Source organism: Cucurbita pepo, chromosome 13 (assembly GCF_057944985.1).
Source record: "Cucurbita pepo subsp. pepo isolate OVF chromosome 13, ASM5794498v1, whole genome shotgun sequence".
Classification (NCBI taxonomy): domain Eukaryota; kingdom Viridiplantae; phylum Streptophyta; class Magnoliopsida; order Cucurbitales; family Cucurbitaceae; genus Cucurbita; species Cucurbita pepo.
The window spans coordinates 8,783,317-8,808,756 of record NC_141810.1 but is presented as its reverse complement, the minus strand read 5'-3'; positions in this window follow the sequence as shown (position 1 = coordinate 8,808,756).

Sequence of the window (25,440 nt, the reverse complement as noted above, 5' to 3'; positions counted from 1 at the left end):
GTTGTAAATTTTGGGTGGGTTATAATTTGGAGTAATTTAGAGTTATTGTATTTTAAGACTTTTTATTTCATTTCGGTTACATTTACATAATGGCTAATTATGGCCATAAAGTGTGAATGTTACAACTTTTGGAATGCCTTTAATAGTTTCATTTTGAGGCTATATAAAGCCATGTATGTTGTATTTGTAAGGAAGACTTGGAAAATAGAGTAAAAGAAGCATTTGTGCTTTTCTTTAGCCAATGGCTAAGTTTCTTTGCAATTCTATGTAGTTTAGATTGCATGTAGAATCATTCAAGCTCGACATGATCAATCTTGCTTGTGGAATGATTCGAATCTCAAACAAGTGTTTGAGATATTTGATCAACAAGAGTCATTCAAGCTAGACATGATCGATCTTGCTTGTGGAGTGATTCGAATCTCAATCAAGTGTTCTTGTCTTGAGATATTCGATCAACAAGGTAATCCGAATCTTATTCCCCTTGTAGTTGATTCCTTTATCTTATCATTTGGTATCAGAGCTTCAGGCTCAAGATCGGATATATGTTTCCTTTGCGTTTCTTCTCAATTTGATTTTTATTTATTTTCATCTTCTTAGTTTTTAATCAACCCAGAGTTCAAAATTCAATCTTTGCTCTATTTAAAATTTTGAGAGGTGAGAATGAGAGATTCATTTGTGTAACTGAGTGTAAAAAGAGTGTCCTAAAATTCCTTGAGCGTATACTCTTGAGAGAGTGTTGTGAGGTCCGTCGTATTTCCATAACTTATTTTTTGCAGCAAAGTTACACAAATAGATTCGAGGACGAATCCTCTTGAAGAAGTGGAGAATGATATGAACCAAGAGACATCAATCATACAATATACTTCAATGAAGATGTGAAGAAAAGGTTGTCAAAATTATCAAAAGATGTTTCAATTCATGCTACATTGAAGAAGAATGAAGTTTGATTGTTGTAAATTTTGGGTGGGTTATAATTTGGAGTAATTTAGAGTTATTGTATTTTAAGACTTTTTATTTCATTTCGGTTACATTTACATAATGGCTAATTATGGCCATAAAGTGTGAATGTTACAACTTTTGGAATGCCTTTAATAGTTTCATTTTGAGGCTATATAAAGCCATGTATGTTGTATTTGTAAGGAAGACTTGGAAAATAGAGTAAAAGAAGCATTTGTGCTTTTCTTTAGCCAATGGCTAAGTTTCTTTGCAATTCTATGTAGTTTAGATTGCATGTAGAATCATTCAAGCTCGACATGATCAATCTTGCTTGTGGAATGATTCGAATCTCAAACAAGTGTTTGAGATATTTGATCAACAAGAGTCATTCAAGCTAGACATGATCGATCTTGCTTGTGGAGTGATTCGAATCTCAATCAAGTGTTCTTGTCTTGAGATATTCGATCAACAAGGTAATCCGAATCTTATTCCCCTTGTAGTTGATTCCTTTATCTTATCAGGAATGATTAGTCTTGATTGATTTAGAATAGAATTTCGATCGAAAAAACGGAGTGCTTCAAATCTAACCCAAGTTCGGACACCCTAATCTGGGAAGTTTGAAGTCCGTGCTAAAAAAGGCGAGTCGCGGTCGACGTTTTTTAAAAGTTTTGTGGGGAATGATCAGATTAGGTTCGATGATTTAGAATAGAATTTCGAAGAAACGGAGTGCATGAAACAGTAATGGATTGCTTCAAATCGACCCTTGATTCGGAAACCCTTATTTGGGTCGTTTGAAGTAGGTGCTAAAAAAGTAGAGTCAAGGTCGGCGTTTTTTGAATCTTTTGTGGGGAATGACTAGAACGGTAAAATGGTGCTTCAAATCAAACCCTAATTCGGAAACTCTAATATGGGACGTTTGAAGTACGTGCTTCGAAAACCGAGTCACGGTCGACGTTTTTCGAAACTTTTGTGGGGAATGATTAGTCTTGAAGATTTAGAACAGAATTTCGAAGAGACGGAGTCCTTCAAATCGAACCCTAATTCGGAAACCCTAGTCTGGGACGTTTGAAGTCCGTGCTAAAAGAACGGCGTCACGTCTCTCGAAACTTTCGTGGGGAATGATTAGTCTTGATTGATTTAGAATAGAATTTCGATCGAAAAAACGGAGTGCTTCAAATCTAACCCAAGTTCGGACACCCTAATCTGGGAAGTTTGAAGTCCGTGCTAAAAAAGGCGAGTCGCGGTCGACGTTTTTTAAAAGTTTTGTGGGGAATGATCAAGATTAGGCTCGATGATTTAGAATAGAATTTCGAAGAAACGGAGTGCATGAAACAGTAATAGATTGCTTCAAATCGACCCTTTATTCGGAAACCCTTATTTGGGTCGTTTGAAGTAGGTGCTAAAAAAATAGAGTCAAGGTCGGCGTTTTTTGAAACTTTTGTGGTGAATGACTAGAACGGTAAAATGGTGCTTCAAATCAAACCCTAATTCGGAAACTCTAATATGGGACGTTTGAAGTACGTGCTTCGAAAACCGAGTCACGGTCGACGTTTTTCGAAACTTTTGTGGGGAATGATTAGTCTTGAAGATTTAGAATAGAATTTCGAAGAGACGGAGTGCTTCAAATCGAACCCTAATTCGGAAACCCTAATCTGGGACGTTTGAAGTCCGTTCTAAAAGAACGGCGTCACGTTTCTCGAAACTTTCGTGGGGAATGATTAGTCTTGATTGATTTAGAATAGAATTTCGATCGAAAAAACGGAGTGCTTCAAATCTAACCCAAGTTCGGACACCCTAATCTGGGAAGTTTGAAGTCCGTGCTAAAAAAGGCGAGTCGCGGTCGACGTTTTTTAAAAGTTTTGTGGGGAATGATCAAGATTAGGCTCGATGATTTAGAATAGAATTTCGAAGAAACGGAGTGCATGAAACAGTAATAGATTGCTTCAAATCGACCCTTAATTCGGAAACCCTTATTTGGGTCGTTTGAAGTAGGTGCTAAAAAAATAGAGTCAAGGTCGGCGTTTATTGAAACTTTTGTGGGGAATGACTAGAACGGTAAAATGGTGCTTCAAATCAAACCCTAATTCGGAAACTCTAATATGGGACGTTTGAAGTACGTGCTTCCAAAACCGAGTCACGGTCGACGTTTTTCGAAACTTTAGTGGGGAATGATTAGTCTTGAAGATTTAGAATAGAATTTCGAAGAGACGGAGTGCTTCAAATCGAACCCTAATTCGGAAACCCTAATCTGGGACGTTTGAAGTTCGTGCTAAAAGAACGGCCTCGCGTTTCTCGATACTTTCGTGTGGAATGATTAGTCTTGATTGATTTAGAATAGAATTTCGATCGAAAAATCGGAGTGCTTCAAATCTAACCCAAGTTCGGACACCTTAATCTGGGAAGTTTGAAGTCCGTGCTAAAAAAGGCGAGTCGCGGTCGACGTTTTTTAAAAGTTTTGTGGGGAATGATCAGATTAGGCTTGATGATTTAGAATAGAATGTCGAAGAAACGGAGTGCATGAAACAGTAATAGATTGCTTCAAATCGACCCTCGATTCGGAAACCCTTATTTGGGTCGTTTGAAGTAGGTGCTAAAATAGTAGAGTCAAGGTCGGCGTTTTTTGAATCTTTTGTGGGGAATGACTAGAACGGTAATATGGTGCTTCAAATCAAACCCTAATTCGGAAACTCTAATATGGGACGTTTGAAGTACGTGCTTCGAAAACTGTGTCACGGTCGACGTTTTTCGAAACTTTTGTGGGGAATGATTAGTCTGAAGATTTAGAACAGAATTTCGAAGAGACGGAGTGCTTCAAATCGAACCCTAATTCGGAAACCCTAATTTGGGACGTTTGACGTCCGTGCGAAAAGAACGGCGTCACGTCTCTCGAAACTTTCGTGGGGAATGATTAGTCTTGATTGATTTAGAATAGAATTTCGATCGAAAAAACGGAGTGCTTCAAATCTAACCCAAGTTCGGACACCCTAATCTGGGAAGTTTGAAGTCCGTGCTAAAAAAGGCGAGTCGCGGTCGACGTTTTTTAAAAGTTTTGTGGGGAATGAGCAGATTAGGCTCGATGATTTAGAATAGAAGGTCGAAGAAACGGATTGCATGAAACAGTAATAGATTGCTTCAAATCGACCCTTGATTCGGAAACCCTTATTTGGGTCGTTTGAAGTAGGTGCTAAAAAAGTAGAGTCAAGGTCGGCGTTTTTTGAATCTTTTTTGGGGAATGACTAGAACGGTAATATGGTGCTTCAAATCAAACCCTAATTCGGAAACTCTAATATGGGACGTTTGAAGTACGTGCTTCGAAAACCGAGTCACGGTCGACGTTTTTCGAAACTTTTGTGGGGAATGATTAGTCTTGAAGATTTAGAACAGAATTTCGAAGAGACGGAGTCCTTCAAATCGAACCCTAATTCGGAAACCCTAGTCTGGGACGTTTGAAGTCCGTGCTAAAAGAACGGCGTCACGTCTCTCGAAACTTTCGTGGGGAATGATTAGTCTTGATTGATTTAGAATAGAATTTCGATCGAAAAAACGGAGTGCTTGAAATCTAACCCAAGTTCGGACACCCTAATCTGGGAAGTTTGAAGTCCGTGCTAAAAAAGGCGAGTCGCGGTCGACGTTTTTTAAAAGTTTTGTGGGGAATGATCAGATTAGGCTCGATGATTTAGAATAGAATTTCGAAGAAACGGAGTGCATGAAACAGTAATGGATTGCTTCAAATCGACCCTTGATTCGGAAACCCTTATTTGGGTCCTTTGAAGTAGGTGCTAAAAAAGTAGAGTCAAGGTCGGCGTTTTTTGAATCTTTTGTGGGGAATGACTTGAACGGAAAAATGGTGCTTCAAATCAAACCCTAATTCGGAAACTCTAATATGGGACGTTTGAAGTACGTGCTTCGAAAACCGAGTCACGGTCGACGTTTTTCGAAACTTTTGTGGGGAATGATTAGTCTTGATTTATTTAGAATAGAATTTCGATCGAAAAAACGGAGTGCTTCAAATCTAACCCAAGTTCGGACACCCTAATCTGGGAAGTTTGAAGTCCGTGCTAAAAAAGGCGAGTCGCGGTCGACGTTTTTTAAAAGTTTTGTGGGGAATGATCAAGATTAGGCTCGATGATTTAGAATAGAATTTCGAAGAAACGGAGTGCATGAAACAGTAATAGATTGCTTCAAATCGACCCTTTATTCGGAAACCCTTATGTGGGTCGTTTGAAGTAGGTGCTAAAAAAATAGAGTCAAGGTCGGCGTTTTTTGAAACTTTTGTGGTGAATGACTAGAACGGTAAAATGGTGCTTCAAATCAAACCCTAATTCGGAAACTCTAATATGGGACGTTTGAAGTACGTGCTTCGAAAACCGAGTCACGGTCGACGTTTTTCGAAACTTTTGTGGGGAATGATTAGTCTTGAAGATTTAGAATAGAATTTCGAAGAGACGGAGTGCTTCAAATCGAACCCTAATTCGGAAACCCTAATCTGGGACGTTTGAAGTCCGTGCTAAAAGAACGGCGTCACGTTTCTCGAAACTTTCGTGGGGAATGATTAGTCTTGATTGATTTAGAATAGAATTTCGATCGAAAAAACGGAGTGCTTCAAATCTAACCCAAGTTCGGACACCCTAATCTGGGAAGTTTGAAGTCCGTGCTAAAAAAGGCGAGTCGCGGTCGACGTTTTTTAAAAGTTTTGTGGGGAATGATCAAGATTAGGCTCGATGATTTAGAATAGAATTTCGAAGAAACGGAGTGCATGAAACAGTAATAGATTGCTTCAAATCGACCCTTGATTCGGAAACCCTTATTTGGGTCGTTTGAAGTAGGTGCTAAAAAAGTAGAGTCAAGGTCGGCGTTTTTTGAATCTTTTGTGGGGAATGACTAGAACGGTAAAATGGTGCTTCAAATCAAACCCTAATTCGGAAACTCTAATATGGGACGTTTGAAGTACGTGCTTCGAAAACCGAGTCACGGTCGACGTTTTTTGAAACTTTTGTGGGGAATGATTAGTCTTGAAGATTTAGAACAGAATTTCGAAGAGACGGAGTGCTTCAAATCGAACCCTAATTCGGAAACCCTAGTCTGGGACGTTTGAAGTCCGTGCTAAAAGAACGGCGTCACGTCTCTCGAAACTTTCGTGGGGAATGATTAGTCTTGATTGATTTAGAATAGAATTTCGATCGAAAAAACGGACTGCTTCAAATCTAACCCAAGTTCGGACACCCTAATCTGGGAAGTTTGAAGTCCGTGCTAAAAAAGGCGAGTCGCGGTCGACGTTTTTTAAAAGTTTTGTGGGGAATGATGATATGGAAATCAACCCAAGGGAAAGTATGGAACGGATTACCTTGATGATCAAGATCAAGAGTAAAGAAAACTCGTTTCTGAACTCGTGATTCGAATCACTCCACAAGAGGTTTGATCATTACCACTTGAATGACTCTACATGCAAGTTCTAAACACAAGAATTTGCAAAGAAAGTTTAGCTCTCAACAAAGCTAAAATAGAAATTCTATTCTCAATTCCAAAATCTGATGTCTAATCAAAGAAAAGAAGGCTTTATATAGCCTTTACAAACCTTAACCTATGTGATACATAACTCCAAAATTAAATGGGCTAGTAAATGAGAAATACCCTAGTTAATGGTGGAATATAGTAACCTATGTGGGTTACAATATAACCTTAACTCCTATATTTAAAACTAGCTTAAATATGAAAACAAATAGTTAAACTATAATTAAATAATGCAAATAATAAAATGTGCTTATTAGTCATCCTTGGACTATTTGATATTCAGCGGAGTTCATTAAATGCAACTTAAAGTGCATTTAATTCATCTCTGTCTTGAAGCTCAACTTTGTATAACATATAAGGGAGGTCACCAACGTCTTCTAGAATTTCCTTTGATGAGCTCACCATAGCTTGAATATAACTGTATAAGGTTTGTTGTAGCTTCTTGGCTCTCGTTCTTGTAATTGGACCTTGAGGTATGGAAATTCCTTGGTCGTTGTTCATATCATTCTCCCCCTCTTGAGAAGGATTCGTCCTCGAATCCAAGCCATCACCTATATCAAAAGGACTCAAATCAGCAACATTAAAAGTTGCACTAACACCGTACTTACCTGGTAAATCAATTTTATAAGCATTGTCATTGATGCGCTCAAGAACTTGAAAAGGTCCATCTCCTCGTGGTAAAAGCTTAGATTTTCTTTGAGTAGGAAATCTTTCTTTTCGAAAATGCACCCAAACCCAATCTCCTGGCTTGAAGATGACAATCTTACGTCCTTTATTAATTCGGGTGGCAACCTTGGAATTTTGTTTCTCAATTTGTTCTTTTACTTGCTTGTGCAATTTATGAACAAACTCAACCTTGGCATTTGCATCAAAATTCACAAATTCTTTTGACGGTATAGGTAACAAGTCAATGGGGGTTAAAGGGTTAAAGCCATAAACAATTTCAAAAGGTGTGCATTTAGTAGTGCTATGAACAACCCTATTATATGCAAATTCTATAAATGGCAAACAATCCTCCCAAGTCTTAAGATTCTTATCAATAATAGCCCTAAGCATAGTAGTCATGGTTCTGTTAACAACTTCAGTTTGTCCATCCGTTTGAGGATGACAAGTAGTTGAATATACGAGCTTAGTTCCTAACTTACCCCATAAAACACGCCAAAAGTGGCTTAAAAATTTGACATCACGATCACTAACGATGCTTTTAGGAATGCCATGCAATCGTACAACTTCCCTAAAGAACAGGTCTGCAATATGTTTTGCATCATCAGTTTTGTGACAAGGAATAAAATGAGCCATTTTACTAAATCGATCAACCACAACAAAGATGCTATCATAACCTTTCCTAGTCCTAGGTAAACCTAAAACAAAATCCATTGATATATCAATCCAAGGACCATTAGGAACTGGTAATGGGGAGTATAAACCATGTGGTTGAAGCCTAGACTTAGCTTGTTTACATGCTATGCAACGAGCACAAACTTTATGAACATCATGTCTCATTTTAGGCCAAAAAAAATGTTCAGACAGCATATCATAAGTTTTAGAAACTCCATGGTGTGCCATTAAACCACCTCCATGAGCTTCCCTCACAAGTAGCTCACGTATGGAACAAGATGGTATGCAAAGTTTGCCTTTTCGGAACAAAAATCCATCTAACAACAAGTAATTATCCACAATGAGTCCTTTTTCACAAGATTCAACAAAAGGAGCAAAGAACATGTCATGTTGATACAAATCCTTTATGTGTTCAAAACCCAACAACCTAGCATTCAAAGTATTGAGGAGGACATACCTTCGTGATAAAGCATCGGCAACAATGTTCTCCTTACCTTGTTTATATCTTATGACATAAGGGAATGTTTCAATAAATTCTAACCACTTAGCATGTCGTCTGTTGAGTTTATTTTGTACTCTCAAATGCTTTAAACTTTCATGATCCGTATGAATAATGAACTCCTTAGGCCAAAGATAATGTTGCCAGGTTTGCAATGCACGAACCAAAGCATAAAGCTCTTTGTCATAAGTTGGATACCTCAAAGATGCACCAGTCAACTTCTCACTAAAGAACATTAAAGGTCTTTGATTTTGCATTAATACAGCACCTATCCCTACTCCACTAGCATCACATTCAATTTCAAAAGTAGACTCAAAATTAGGTAATGCAAGCAAAGGAGCAGAACTCAATTTTTCTTTCAAAGTATTAAAAGCAAGTTCTTGATCTTTTTCCCATATAAAGGATACATTTTTCTTAACAAGTTCATTCAAGGGTGAAGCAATTGTACTAAAATTCTTAATGAACCTACGGTAGAAACTTGCAAGACCATGAAAACTTCTTACCTCACTTACATTTTTAGGTGTAGGCCACTCTTTTATAGCCTTCACTTTCTCCTCATCAACCTCAACACCATTAGATGAAACTACAAACCCAAGAAAGTTAACTTTTTCCATGCAAAAGCTACATTTCTTTAAATTTACATACAAACATTCATTTCTTAAAGTAGTCAAAACATTGCGTACATGGGTAATATGATCATCTAAAGATTTAGAGTAAACAAGGATGTCATCAAAATAAACAACCACAAACTTACCTAAGTATTCTCGTAAGACATGGTTCATTAGTCTCATGAATGTACTAGGTGCATTAGTTAATCCAAAAGGCATAACCAACCATTCATAAAGACCATACTTGGTTTTAAAAGCTGTTTTCCACTCATCCCCAATATGCATGCGAATTTGATGATAACCCGATTTTAAATCAATCTTAGTAAAAAGACTACATCCATGCAATTCATCAAGCATATCATCTAATCTAGGAATTGGATGCCTATACTTTATAGTTATCTTGTTTATAGCCCTACAATCAACACACATACGCCAAGAACCATCTTTCTTAGGTACAAGAATAACTGGAACAGAACAAGGACTCAAACTTTCACGTACATACCCTTTAGCAAGGAGTTCACTTACTTGCCTTTGTATCTCTTCAGCCTCCTTTGGATTAGTCCTATATGCTGGTCGGTTTGGAATGGGCGCGCCAGGAATGAAGTCAATCTTGTGTTCAATCCCTCTAAGTGGTGGCAAACTACTAGGCATCTCCTCAGAAAATAAATCTTCAAACTCTTGCAAAAGCACAACAAAATCACTAGGCAAAGAAGGGTTAAGCATGTTAGTAAAGTAACAAGACCCCTTGCACATAAGTACAAGAATAGTCTGGTTAGAGAGCAAAACATTCCTAGCCTCACTTGATCTAACATACAAGCTTACTGATTTGGCTTTTCTCTCTTTTTTTTCTCTAGGCTGAGTGTTACTCTCTTGCTTTTCACTCAAGCTCATTTTTTCACCTGATTCTTTTTCAATCTCTGCTTTTGCATCAGCCTCTTGCCTTTTCTTTTCAAGTTTACAATGATCAATAAATACATCTTTTGGAGACAATGGAACAAGAGTAGTTTTTCTACCATTGTGAGTAAAAGAGTATCGATTTGCATACCCATCATACATTACCCGACGATCAAATTGCCATGGCCTCCCCAGTAGTAAATCTCCAACATGCATGGATACAACATCACATAAAACATCATCAACATATTTTCCAATAGTAAATGAAACAAGAGTTTGTTGAGTTACCCGTACTTCCCCACAATCATTCAACCATTGAAGCTTGTAGGGTCTTGGATGTGGTTGTGTCTTTAAATTAAGTCTTTTGACCAGAATGGAACTCACAACATTGGTGCAACTACCGCTATCAATGACAATACTACAAGGTACAGATTGAACAAGACAACGAGTTTGAAACAAGTTCTCTCTTTGGTCTAGGCCGTCCTCCTTAATGTGGGTGTTTAGAGCTCGTCGAGTAACCAAAGATATATGTGTAGGGTCCTCTTCGCTAAACTCCTCACTCTCATCAGTTTCCTCATTTATGTCGTCATGTGCCTCGTCATCCGTAACAATTTCTCCCTCCTTGATGGTCATAATTCTTGCATTTGGGCAATCTCTACTATAGTGTCCTACCCCTTGACATCTCCAACACTTTAAATCCCTATTTCGAACATTAGACTTTTCTACTTTTTCTTTCCCTGTTCGAGAACTCTCCCCTTTCTCAAATTTAGCTTGAGGCTTCTCATTAATCTCTTGATTTCTATGCTTATAATCAATGTTCTTACTATCCTTTTTCCATGTAGAAGTAGAATTGGGAAAAGTTTTAGAAGAATACCGTTGAGATCTTCTTTGGATTTGCCTCTCGATCTTAATTGCAATGTGCAACAACTCCTCAATATTAGAATAAGGCTGTAAATCAGTCTTGTCTGCAATCTCTGTGTTTAACCCATTAAGAAACCGCGCCATGAGAGCCTCCATGTCCTCATCGAGATCAAGTCGATCCATCAATGTATCCATCTCCTTGTAGTAATCTTCCACAGACTTGCGTCCTTGTTTCAATGCTTGAAGCTTTTGCGCCATGTCCCGTTGAAAATATTGTGGAACAAAACGCTTCCTCATGGACTCTTTGAACTCGTACCATGAATCAATTGGTGCTTCAAGGTTTCTTCTCCTACTTGACATCAATTTATCCCACCAAATTTGAGCATATTGTTTGAATTGAGCAATGCATAACAGTACCTTCTTTTTATCACTAAAATTATGACAGTTGAACACCGACTCCACCGTTTTCTCCCATTGAAGGTACTCCTCTGGATCGGTTTTGCCATAAAACTTGGGAAGTTTTAATTTGATGCTCCCCACGTTACGATCAATTCTATCATCATAAGGAACTCGTTGTTGTAAATTATGATACCTTCTTCCATGGTCTCGCCCTCGCATCAAGCCATGACCAACCGCATGTGGATTATCCTCGTGGTGATCAGAATTGTCGCCCTCATATGTATCGGTTGAGGGCGTAGGTTGTGGAATCCTCTGTCGTGCTTGATTTTGAATCTCCAATCTTCCTATTCGATCAGTCAACTCTTCTATTCCTCGAATTAGTCTTTCCATGGTTCGTTGTTGTGCTTCTCTCAATCGTGCATCAGTAATGTTAGTATTGTCGTCTGGATTTTCCATGCTACAAAAGAAAGGTAAAAGAAAAAAAAGGACCTCACAAGCGCTCCCTCACGTGTATTCACTCGTAAATGTAGTTCACTCGTGTTTAGCACTCAACACTCGAATTAATGTGTCACTCCCTTACAAACTCACCCTCACAATTGAGCACACACAAATCACACTCCAAAAAACAAATTGGGATGTGAGACAAGCTATGTTATAGAGCTAAGTGCAATTCAATGTGAATAGACAGCACACTCAATACATAAACAAGGGTATTGAAGGAGCAATCCGAATAACGACAAAGAAACGAATTAAAGAAAGAAAATGATTAAGGACTAATTGAGACGTAGAAACATATGAGAGTTACATATAATAATCAAGAGGAAAAAAGAAAGACATTTAACATCAATATGCTTTCTTTCTTTCAATGGTTTTTTTTTTTTATTTTTTTTCCTTATTGGCAAAATCTAATCAATTTACCAACCAGAAAATTGATTTAGAAGATCTTAAAGAAGAATAAAGTGTTGATAAGATCCAGATCTAACACTTTAAAGAACAGAAAAAAAAAATGTATTTTTTTTTTATATATTTTTGTGATAGAATATGAACATTCTACACAAACTAAGAAAAAAAAAATAATAAGAGAATTAAAAGAGATAAGCGCAATGAAACATATATCCGATCTTGAGCCTAAAGCTCTGATACCAAAATGATATGATATCAACCCAAGGGAAAGTATGGAACGGATTACCTTGATGATCAAGATCAAGAGTAAAGAAAACTCGTTTCTGAACTCGTGATTCGAATCACTCCACAAGAGGTTTGATCATTACCACTTGAATGACTCTACATGCAAGTTCTAAACACAAGAATTTGCAAAGAAAGTTTAGCTCTCAACAAAGCTAAAATAGAAATTCTATTCTCAATTCCAAAATCTGATGTCTAATCAAAGAAAAGAAGGCTTTATATAGCCTTTACAAACCTTAACCTATGTGATACATAACTCCAAAATTAAATGGGCTAGTAAATGAGAAATACCCTAGTTAATGGTGGAATATAGTAACCTATGTGGGTTACAATATAACCTTAACTCCTATATTTAAAACTAGCTTAAATATGAAAACAAATAGTTAAACTATAATTAAATAATGCAAATAATAAAATGTGCTTATTAGTCATCCTTGGACTATTTGATATTCAGCGGAGTTCATTAAATGCAACTTAAAGTGCATTTAATTCATCTCTGTCTTGAAGCTCAACTTTGTATAACATATAAGGGAGGTCACCAACGTCTTCTAGAATTTCCTTTGATGAGCTCACCATAGCTTGAATATAACTGTATAAGGTTTGTTGTAGCTTCTTGGCTCTCGTTCTTGTAATTGGACCTTGAGGTATGGAAATTCCTTGGTCGTTGTTCATATCAAATGATCAGATTAGGCTCGATGATTTAGAATAGAATTTCGAAGAAACGGAGTGCATGAAACAGTAATGGATTGCTTCAAATCGACCCTTGATTCGGAAACCCTTATTTGGGTCCTTTGAAGTAGGTGCTAAAAAAGTAGAGTCAAGGTCGGCGTTTTTTGAATCTTTTGTGGGGAATGACTTGAACGGAAAAATGGTGCTTCAAATCAAACCCTAATTCGGAAACTCTAATATGGGACGTTTGAAGTACGTGCTTCGAAAACCGAGTCACGGTCGACGTTTTTCGAAACTTTTGTGGGGAATGATTAGTCTTGATTTATTTAGAATAGAATTTCGATCGAAAAAACGGAGTGCTTCAAATCTAACCCAAGTTCGGACACCCTAATCTGGGAAGTTTGAAGTCCGTGCTAAAAAAGGCGAGTCGCGGTCGACGTTTTTTAAAAGTTTTGTGGGGAATGATCAAGATTAGGCTCGATGATTTAGAATAGAATTTCGAAGAAACGGAGTGCATGAAACAGTAATAGATTGCTTCAAATCGACCCTTTATTCGGAAACCCTTATGTGGGTCGTTTGAAGTAGGTGCTAAAAAAATAGAGTCAAGGTCGGCGTTTTTTGAAACTTTTGTGGTGAATGACTAGAACGGTAAAATGGTGCTTCAAATCAAACCCTAATTCGGAAACTCTAATATGGGACGTTTGAAGTACGTGCTTCGAAAACCGAGTCACGGTCGACGTTTTTCGAAACTTTTGTGGGGAATGATTAGTCTTGAAGATTTAGAATAGAATTTCGAAGAGACGGAGTGCTTCAAATCGAACCCTAATTCGGAAACCCTAATCTGGGACGTTTGAAGTCCGTGCTAAAAGAACGGCGTCACGTTTCTCGAAACTTTCGTGGGGAATGATTAGTCTTGATTGATTTAGAATAGAATTTCGATCGAAAAAACGGAGTGCTTCAAATCTAACCCAAGTTCGGACACCCTAATCTGGGAAGTTTGAAGTCCGTGCTAAAAAAGGCGAGTCGCGGTCGACGTTTTTTAAAAGTTTTGTGGGGAATGATCAAGATTAGGCTCGATGATTTAGAATAGAATTTCGAAGAAACGGAGTGCATGAAACAGTAATAGATTGCTTCAAATCGACCCTTGATTCGGAAACCCTTATTTGGGTCGTTTGAAGTAGGTGCTAAAAAAGTAGAGTCAAGGTCGGCGTTTTTTGAATCTTTTGTGGGGAATGACTAGAACGGTAAAATGGTGCTTCAAATCAAACCCTAATTCGGAAACTCTAATATGGGACGTTTGAAGTACGTGCTTCGAAAACCGAGTCACGGTCGACGTTTTTTGAAACTTTTGTGGGGAATGATTAGTCTTGAAGATTTAGAACAGAATTTCGAAGAGACGGAGTGCTTCAAATCGAACCCTAATTCGGAAACCCTAGTCTGGGACGTTTGAAGTCCGTGCTAAAAGAACGGCGTCACGTCTCTCAAAACTTTCGTGGGGAATGATTAGTCTTGATTGATTTAGAATAGAATTTCGATCGAAAAAACGGACTGCTTCAAATCTAACCCAAGTTCGGACACCCTAATCTGGGAAGTTTGAAGTCCGTGCTAAAAAAGGCGAGTCGCGGTCGACGTTTGATAAGATAAGGAATCAACTACAAGGGGAATAAGATTCAGATTACCTTGTTGATCGAATATCTCAAGGCAAGAACATTGTTTGAGATTCGAATCACTCCACAAGCAAGATCGATCATGTCTAGCTTGAATGATTCTTGTTGATCAAATATCTCAACGCAAGAACACTTGATTGAGATTCGAATCACTCCACAAGCAAGATTGATCATGTCGAGCTTGAATGATTCTACATGCAATCTAAACTACATAGAATTGCAAAGAAACTTAGCCATTGGCTAAAGAAAAGCACAAATGCTTCTTTCTATATTTTTCAAGTCTACCTTACAAATACAACATACATGGCTTTATATAGCCTCAAAATGAAACTATTAAAGACATTCCAAAAGTTGTAACATTCACACTTTATGGCCATAATTAGCCATTATGTAAATGTAACCGAAATGAAATAAAAAGTCTTAAAATACAATAACTCTAAATTACTCTAAATTATAACCCACCCAAAATTTACAACAATCAAACTTTATTCTTCTTCAATGTAGCATGAATTGAAACATATTTTGATAATTTTGACAACCTTTTCTTCACATCTTCATTGAAGTATATTGTATGATTGATGTCTCTCAGTTCATATCATTCTCCACTTCTTCAAGAGGATTCGTCCTCGAATCTATTTGTGAAACTTTGCTGCAAAAAATAAGTTATCGAAATACGAAGGACCTCACAACACTCTCCTCACGAGTATACACTCAAGGAAATTTTAGGACACTCCTTTTACACTCAGTTACACAAATGAAGCTCTCATTCTCACCTCTCAAAATTTTAAATAGAGCAAAGATTGAATTTTGAACTCTGGGTCGATTAAAAACTAAAAAGATGAAAATAAATAAAAATCAAATTGAGAAGAAACGCAAAGGAAACATATATCCGATCTTGAGCCTGAAGCTCTGATACCAAATGATAAGATAAGGAATCAACTACAAGGGGAATAAGATTCGGATTACCTTGTTGATCGAATATCTCAAGGCAAGAACACTTGATTGAGATTCGAATCACTCCACAAGCAAGATCGATCATGTCTAGCTTGAATGACTCTTGTTGATCAAATATCTCAAACACTTGTTTGAGATTCGAATCACTCCACAAGCAAGATTGATCATGTCGCTACAAGGGGGGTAAGATTCGGATTACCTTGTTGATCGAATATCTCAAGGCAAGAACACTTGATTGAGATTCGAATCACTCCACAAGCAAGATCGATCATGTCTAGCTTGAATGACTCTTGTTGATCAAATATCTCAAACACTTGTTTGAGATTCGAATCACTCCACAAGCAAGATTGATCATGTCGAGCTTGAATGATTCTACATGCAATTCTAAACTACATAGAATGGCAAAGAAACTTAGCCATTGGCTAAAGAAAATCACAAATGCTTCTTTTACTCTATTTTCCAAGTCTCTTACAAATACAACATACATGGCTTTATATAGCCTAAAAGATGAAACTATGAAAGGCATTCCAAGAGTTGTAACATTCCTACTTAATGGCGATAATTAGCCATTATGTAATTGTAATTGTAACCTAAAGTAAATAAAAAGTCTTAAAATACTACAATAACTCTAAATTACTCTAAATTGTAACATAGCCCACCCAGAATTTACAACAATCAAACTTTATTCTTCTTCAATGTAGCAAAATTGAAACATCTTTTGATAATTTTGACAACCTTTTCTTCACATCTTCATTGAAGTATATTGTATGATTGATGTCTCTTCGTTCATATCATTCTCCACTTCTTAAAGAGGATTCGTCCTCGAATCTATTTGTGTAACTTTGCTGCAAAAAATAAGTTATGGAAATACGACGGACCTCACAACACTCTCTCACGAGTATACACTCAAGGAATTTTAGGCCACTCTTGTTACACTCATTTACACAAATGAAGCTTTCATTCTCACATCTCAAAATTTTAAATAGAGCAAAGATTCGACTTGAACTCTGGGTCGATTAAAAACTAAAAAGATAAAAATAAATAAAAATCAAATTGAGAAGAAACGCAAAGGAAACATATATCCGATCTTGAGCCTGAAGCTCTGATACCAAATGATAAGATAAGGAATCAATACAAGGGGAATAAGATTCGGATTACCTTGTTGATCGAATATCTCAAGGCAAGAACATTGTTTGAGATTCGAATCACTCCACAAGCAAGATCGATCATGTCTAGCTTGAATGATTCTTGTTGATCAAATATCTCAACGCAAGAACACTTGATTGAGATTCGAATCACTCCACAAGCAAGATTGATCATGTCGAGCTTGAATGATTCTACATGCAATCTAAACTACATAGAATTGCAAAGAAACTTAGCCATTGGCTAAAGAAAAGCACAAATGCTTCTTTCTATATTTTTCAAGTCTACCTTACAAATACAACATACATGGCTTTATATAGCCTCAAAATGAAACTATTAAAGACATTCCAAAAGTTGTAACATTCACACTTTATGGCCATAATTAGCCATTATGTAAATGTAACCGAAATGAAATAAAAAGTCTTAAAATACAATAACTCTAAATTACTCTAAATTATAACCCACCCAAAATTTACAACAATCAAACTTTATTCTTCTTCAATGTAGCATGAATTGAAACATATTTTGATAATTTTGACAACCTTTTCTTCACATCTTCATTGAAGTATATTGTATGATTGATGTCTCTCAGTTCATATCAACGTTTTTTAAAAGTTTTGTGGGGAATGATCAGATTAGGCTCGATGATTTAGAATAGAATTTCGAAGAAACGGAGTGCATGAAACAGTAATGGATTGCTTCAAATCGACCCTTGATTCGGAAACCCTTATTTGGGTCCTTTGAAGTAGGTGCTAAAAAAGTAGAGTCAAGGTCGGCGTTTTTTGAATCTTTTGTGGGGAATGACTTGAACGGAAAAATGGTGCTTCAAATCAAACCCTAATTCGGAAACTCTAATATGGGACGTTTGAAGTACGTGCTTCGAAAACCGAGTCACGGTCGACGTTTTTCGAAACTTTTGTGGGGAATGATTAGTCTTGATTTATTTAGAATAGAATTTCGATCGAAAAAACGGAGTGCTTCAAATCTAACCCAAGTTCGGACACCCTAATCTGGGAAGTTTGAAGTCCGTGCTAAAAAAGGCGAGTCGCGGTCGACGTTTTTTAAAAGTTTTGTGGGGAATGATCAAGATTAGGCTCGATGATTTAGAATAGAATTTCGAAGAAACGGAGTGCATGAAACAGTAATAGATTGCTTCAAATCGACCCTTTATTCGGAAACCCTTATGTGGGTCGTTTGAAGTAGGTGCTAAAAAAATAGAGTCAAGGTCGGCGTTTTTTGAAACTTTTGTGGTGAATGACTAGAACGGTAAAATGGTGCTTCAAATCAAACCCTAATTCGGAAACTCTAATATGGGACGTTTGAAGTACGTGCTTCGAAAACCGAGTCACGGTCGACGTTTTTCGAAACTTTTGTGGGGAATGATTAGTCTTGAAGATTTAGAATAGAATTTCGAAGAGACGGAGTGCTTCAAATCGAACCCTAATTCGGAAACCCTAATCTGGGACGTTTGAAGTCCGTGCTAAAAGAACGGCGTCACGTTTCTCGAAACTTTCGTGGGGAATGATTAGTCTTGATTGATTTAGAATAGAATTTCGATCGAAAAAACGGAGTGCTTCAAATCTAACTCAAGTTCGGACACCCTAATCTGGGAAGTTTGAAGTCCGTGCTAAAAAAGGCGAGTCGCGGTCGACGTTTTTTAAAAGTTTTGTGGGGAATGATCAAGATTAGGCTCGATGATTTAGAATAGAATTTCGAAGAAACGGAGTGCATGAAACAGTAATAGATTGCTTCAAATCGACCCTTGATTCGGAAACCCTTATTTGGGTCGTTTGAAGTAGGTGCTAAAAAAATAGAGTCAAGGTCGGCGTTTTTTGAAACTTTTGTGGTGAATGACTAGAACGGTAAAATGGTGCTTCAAATCAAACCCTAATTCGGAAACTCTAATATGGGACGTTTGAAGTACGTGCTTCGAAAACCGAGTCACGGTCGACGTTTTTTGAAACTTTTGTGGGGAATGATTGGTCTTGAAGATTTAGAATAGAATTTCGAAGAGACGGAGTGCTTCAAATCGAACCCTAATTCGGAAACCCTAATCTGGGACGTTTTAAGTACGTGCTAAAAGAACGGCGTCACGTTTCTCGAAACTTTCGTGGGGAATGATTAGTCTTGATTGATTTAGAATAGAATTTCGATCGAAAAAACGGAGTGCTTCAAATCTAACCCAAGTTCGGACACCCTAATCTGGGAAGTTTGAAGTCCGTGCTAAAAAAGGCGAGTCGCGGTCGACGTTTTTTAAAAGTTTTGTGGGGAATGATCAAGATTAGGCTCGATGATTTAGAATAGAATTTCGAAGAAACGGAGTGCATGAAACAGTAATAGATTGCTTCAAATCGACCCTTAATTCGGAAACCCTTATTTGGGTCGTTTGAAGTAGGTGCTAAAAAAATAGAGTCAAGGTCGGCGTTTATTGAAACTTTTGTGGGGAATGACTAGAACGGTAAAATGGTGCTTCAAATCAAACCCTAATTCGGAAACTCTAATATGGGACGTTTGAAGTACGTGCTTCCAAAACCGAGTCACGGTCGACGTTTTTCGAAACTTTTGTGGGGAATGATTAGTCTTGAAGATTTAGAATAGAATTTTGAAGAGACGGAGTGCTTCAAATCGAACCCTAATTCGGAAACCGTAATCTGGGACGTTTGAAGTCCGTGCCAAAAGAACGGCGTCACGTTTCTCGAAACTTTCGTGGGGAATGATTAGTCTTGATTGATTTAGATAGAATTTCGATCGAAAAAACGGAGTGCTTCAAATCTAACCCAAGTTCGGACACCCTAATCTGGGAAGTTTGAAGTCCGTGCTAAAAAAGGCGAGTCGCGGTCGACGTTTTTTAAAAGTTTTGTGGGGAATGAGCAGATTAGGCTCGATGATTTAGAATAGAAGGTCGAAGAAACGGATTGCATGAAACAGTAATAGATTGCTTCAAATCGACCCTTGATTCGGAAACCCTTATTTGGGTCGTTTGAAGTAGGTGCTAAAAAAGTAGAGTCAAGGTCGGCGTTTTTTGAATCTTTTGTGGGGAATGACTAGAACGGTAAAATGGTGCTTCAAATCAAACCCTAATTCGGAAACTCTAATATGGGACCTTTGAAGTACGTGCTTCGAAAACCGAGTCACGGTCGACGTTTTTCGAAACTTTTGTGGGGAATGATTAGTCTTGAAGATTTAGAACAGAATTTCGAAGAGACGGAGTGCTTCAAATCGAACCCTAATTCGGAAACCCTAGTCTGGGACGTTTGAAGTCCGTGCTAAAAGAACGGCGTCACGTCTCTCGAAACTTTCGTGGGGAATGATTAGTCTTGATTGATTTAGAATAGAATTTCGATCGAACAAACGGAGTGCTTCAAATCTAACCCAAGTTCGGACACCCTAATCTGGGAAGTTTGAAGTCCGTGCTAAAAAAGGCGAGTCGCGGTCGACGTTTTTTAAAAGTTTTGTGGGGAATGATCAGATTAGGCTCGATGATTTAGAATAGAACTTCGAAGAAACGGAGTGCATGAAACAGTAATGGATTGCTTCAAATCGACCCTTGATTCGGAAACCCTTAATTGGGTCGTTCGAAGTAGGTGCTAAAAAAGTAGAGTCAAGGTCGGCGTTTTTTGAAACTTTTGTGGGGAATGACTAGAACGGTAAAATGGTGTTTCAAATCAAACCCTAATTCGGAAACTCTAATATGGGACGTTTGCAGTACGTGCTTCGAAAACCGAGTCACGGTCAACGTTTTTCGAAACTTTCGTGGTGTATGATTAGTCTTGATTTATTTAGAATAGAATTTCGATCGAAAAAACGGAGTGCTTCAAATCTAACCCAAGTTCGGACACCCTAATCTGGGAAGTTTGAAGTCCGTGCTAAAAAAGGCGAGTCGCGGTCGACGTTTTTTAAAAGTTTTGTGGGGAATGATCAAGATTAGGCTCGATGATTTAGAATAGAATTTCGAAGAAACGGAGTGCATGAAACAGTAATAGATTGCTTCAAATCGACCCTTAATTCGGAAACCCTTATTTGGGTCGTTTGAAGTAGGTGCTAAAAAAATAGAGTCAAGGTCGGCGTTTATTGAAACTTTTGTGGGGAATGACTAGAACGGTAAAATGGTGCTTCAAATCAAACCCTAATTCGGAAACTCTAATATGGGACGTTTGAAGTACGTGCTTCCAAAACCGAGTCACGGTCGACGTTTTTCGAAACTTTAGTGGGGAATGATTAGTCTTGAAGATTTAGAATAGAATTTCGAAGAGACGGAGTGCTTCAAATCGAACCCTAATTCGGAAACCCTAATCTGGGACGTTTGAAGTTCGTGCTAAAAGAACGGCCTCGCGTTTCTCGATACTTTCGTGTGGAATGATTAGTCTTGATTGATTTAGAATAGAATTTCGATCGAAAAATCGGAGTGCTTCAAATCTAACCCAAGTTCGGACACCTTAATCTGGGAAGTTTGAAGTCCGTGCTAAAAAAGGCGAGTCGCGGTCGACGTTTTTTAAAAGTTTTGTGGGGAATGATCAGATTAGGCTTGATGATTTAGAATAGAATGTCGAAGAAACGGAGTGCATGAAACAGTAATAGATTGCTTCAAATCGACCCTCGATTCGGAAACCCTTATTTGGGTCGTTTGAAGTAGGTGCTAAAAAAGTAGAGTCAAGGTCGGCGTTTTTTGAATCTTTTGTGGGGAATGACTAGAACGGTAATATGGTGCTTCAAATCAAACCCTAATTCGGAAACTCTAATATGGGACGTTTGAAGTACGTGCTTCGAAAACCGTGTCACGGTCGACGTTTTTCGAAACTTTTGTGGGGAATGATTAGTCTGAAGATTTAGAACAGAATTTCGAAGAGACGGAGTGCTTCAAATCGAACCCTAATTCGGAAACCCTAATTTGGGACGTTTGACGTCCGTGCGAAAAGAACGGCGTCACGTCTCTCGAAACTTTCGTGGGGAATGATTAGTCTTGATTGATTTAGAATAGAATTTCGATCGAAAAAACGGAGTGCTTCAAATCTAACCCAAGTTCGGACACCCTAATCTGGGAAGTTTGAAGTCCGTGCTAAAAAAGGCGAGTCGCGGTCGACGTTTTTTAAAAGTTTTGTGGGGAATGAGCAGATTAGGCTCGATGATTTAGAATAGAAGGTCGAAGAAACGGATTGCATGAAACAGTAATAGATTGCTTCAAATCGACCCTTGATTCGGAAACCCTTATTTGGGTCGTTTGAAGTAGGTGCTAAAAAAGTAGAGTCAAGGTCGGCGTTTTTTGAATCTTTTGTGGGGAATGACTAGAACGGTAATATGGTGCTTCAAATCAAACCCTAATTCGGAAACTGATATGGAAATCAACCCAAGGGAAAGTATGGAACGGATTACCTTGATGATCAAGATCAAGAGTAAAGAAAACTCGTTTCTGAACTCGTGATTCGAATCACTCCACAAGAGGTTTGATCATTACCACTTGAATGACTCTACATGCAAGTTCTAAACACAAGAATTTGCAAAGAAAGTTTAGCTCTCAACAAAGCTAAAATAGAAATTCTATTCTCAATTCCAAAATCTGATGTCTAATCAAAGAAAAGAAGGCTTTATATAGCCTTTACAAACCTTAACCTATGTGATACATAACTCCAAAATTAAATGGGCTAGTAAATGAGAAATACCCTAGTTAATGGTGGAATATAGTAACCTATGTGGGTTACAATATAACCTTAACTCCTATATTTAAAACTAGCTTAAATATGAAAACAAATAGTTAAACTATAATTAAATAATGCAAATAATAAAATGTGCTTATTAGTCATCCTTGGACTATTTGATATTCAGCGGAGTTCATTAAATGCAACTTAAAGTGCATTTAATTCATCTCTGTCTTGAAGCTCAACTTTGTATAACATATAAGGGAGGTCACCAACGTCTTCTAGAATTTCCTTTGATGAGCTCACCATAGCTTGAATATAACTGTATAAGGTTTGTTGTAGCTTCTTGGCTCTCGTTCTTGTAATTGGACCTTGAGGTATGGAAATTCCTTGGTCGTTGTTCATATCATTCTCCCCCTCTTGAGAAGGATTCGTCCTCGAATCCAAGCCATCACCTATATCAAAAGGACTCAAATCAGCAACATTAAAAGTTGCACTAACACCGTACTTACCTGGTAAATCAATTTTATAAGCATTGTCATTGATGCGCTCAAGAACTTGAAAAGGTCCATCTCCTCGTGGTAAAAGCTTAGATTTTCTTTGAGTAGGAAATCTTTCTTTTCGAAAATGCACCCAAACCCAATCTCCTGGCTTGAAGATGACAATCTTACGTCCTTTATTAATTCGGGTGGCAACCTTGGAATTTTGTTTCTCAATTTGTTCTTTTACTTGCTTGTGCAATTTATGAACAAACTCAACCTTGGCATTTGCATCAAAATTCACAAATTCTTTTGACGGTATAGGTAACAAGTCAATGGGGGTTAAAGGGTTAAAGCCATAAACAATTTCAAAAGGTGTGCATTTAGTAGTGCTATGAACAACCCTATTATATGCAAATTCTATAAATGGCAAACAATCCTCCCAAGTCTTAAGATTCTTATCAATAATAGCCCTAAGCATAGTAGTCATGGTTCTGTTAACAACTTCAGTTTGTCCATCCGTTTGAGGATGACAAGTAGTTGAATATACGAGCTTAGTTCCTAACTTACCCCATAAAACACGCCAAAAGTGGCTTAAAAATTTGACATCACGATCACTAACGATGCTTTTAGGAATGCCATGCAATCGTACAACTTCCCTAAAGAACAGGTCTGCAATATGTTTTGCATCATCAGTTTTGTGACAAGGAATAAAATGAGCCATTTTACTAAATCGATCAACCACAACAAAGATGCTATCATAACCTTTCCTAGTCCTAGGTAAACCTAAAACAAAATCCATTGATATATCAATCCAAGGACCATTAGGAACTGGTAATGGGGAGTATAAACCATGTGGTTGAAGCCTAGACTTAGCTTGTTTACATGCTATGCAACGAGCACAAACTTTATGAACATCATGTCTCATTTTAGGCCAAAAAAAATGTTCAGACAGCATATCATAAGTTTTAGAAACTCCATGGTGTGCCATTAAACCACCTCCATGAGCTTCCCTCACAAGTAGCTCACGTATGGAACAAGATGGTATGCAAAGTTTGCCTTTTCGGAACAAAAATCCATCTAACAACAAGTAATTATCCACAATGAGTCATTTTTCACAAGATTCAACAAAAGGAGCAAAGAACATGTCATGTTGATACAAATCCTTTATGTGTTCAAAACCCAACAACCTAGCATTCAAAGTATTGAGGAGGACATACCTTCGTGATAAAGCATCGGCAACAATGTTCTCCTTACCTTGTTTATATCTTATGACATAAGGGAATGTTTCAATAAATTCTAACCACTTAGCATGTCGTCTGTTGAGTTTATTTTGTACTCTCAAATGCTTTAAACTTTCATGATCCGTATGAATAATGAACTCCTTAGGCCAAAGATAATGTTGCCAGGTTTGCAATGCACGAACCAAAGCATAAAGCTCTTTGTCATAAGTTGGATACCTCAAAGATGCACCAGTCAACTTCTCACTAAAGAACATTAAAGGTCTTTGATTTTGCATTAATACAGCACCTATCCCTACTCCACTAGCATCACATTCAATTTCAAAAGTAGACTCAAAATTAGGTAATGCAAGCAAAGGAGCAGAACTCAATTTTTCTTTCAAAGTATTAAAAGCAAGTTCTTGATCTTTTTCCCATATAAAGGATACATTTTTCTTAACAAGTTCATTCAAGGGTGAAGCAATTGTACTAAAATTCTTAATGAACCTACGGTAGAAACTTGCAAGACCATGAAAACTTCTTACCTCACTTACATTTTTAGGTGTAGGCCACTCTTTTATAGCCTTCACTTTCTCCTCATCAACCTCAACACCATTAGATGAAACTACAAACCCAAGAAAGTTAACTTTTTCCATGCAAAAGCTACATTTCTTTAAATTTACATACAAACATTCATTTCTTAAAGTAGTCAAAACATTGCGTACATGGGTAATATGATCATCTAAAGATTTAGAGTAAACAAGGATGTCATCAAAATAAACAACCACAAACTTACCTAAGTATTCTCGTAAGACATGGTTCATTAGTCTCATGAATGTACTAGGTGCATTAGTTAATCCAAAAGGCATAACCAACCATTCATAAAGACCATACTTGGTTTTAAAAGCTGTTTTCCACTCATCCCCAATATGCATGCGAATTTGATGATAACCCGATTTTAAATCAATCTTAGTAAAAAGACTACATCCATGCAATTCATCAAGCATATCATCTAATCTAGGAATTGGATGCCTATACTTTATAGTTATCTTGTTTATAGCCCTACAATCAACACACATACGCCAAGAACCATCTTTCTTAGGTACAAGAATAACTGGAACAGAACAAGGACTCAAACTTTCACGTACATACCCTTTAGCAAGGAGTTCACTTACTTGCCTTTGTATCTCTTCAGCCTCCTTTGGATTAGTCCTATATGCTGGTCGGTTTGGAATGGGCGCGCCAGGAATGAAGTCAATCTTGTGTTCAATCCCTCTAAGTGGTGGCAAACTACTAGGCATCTCCTCAGAAAATAAATCTTCAAACTCTTGCAAAAGCACAACAAAATCACTAGGCAAAGAAGGGTTAAGCATGTTAGTAAAGTAACAAGACCCCTTGCACATAAGTACAAGAATAGTCTGGTTAGAGAGCAAAACATTCCTAG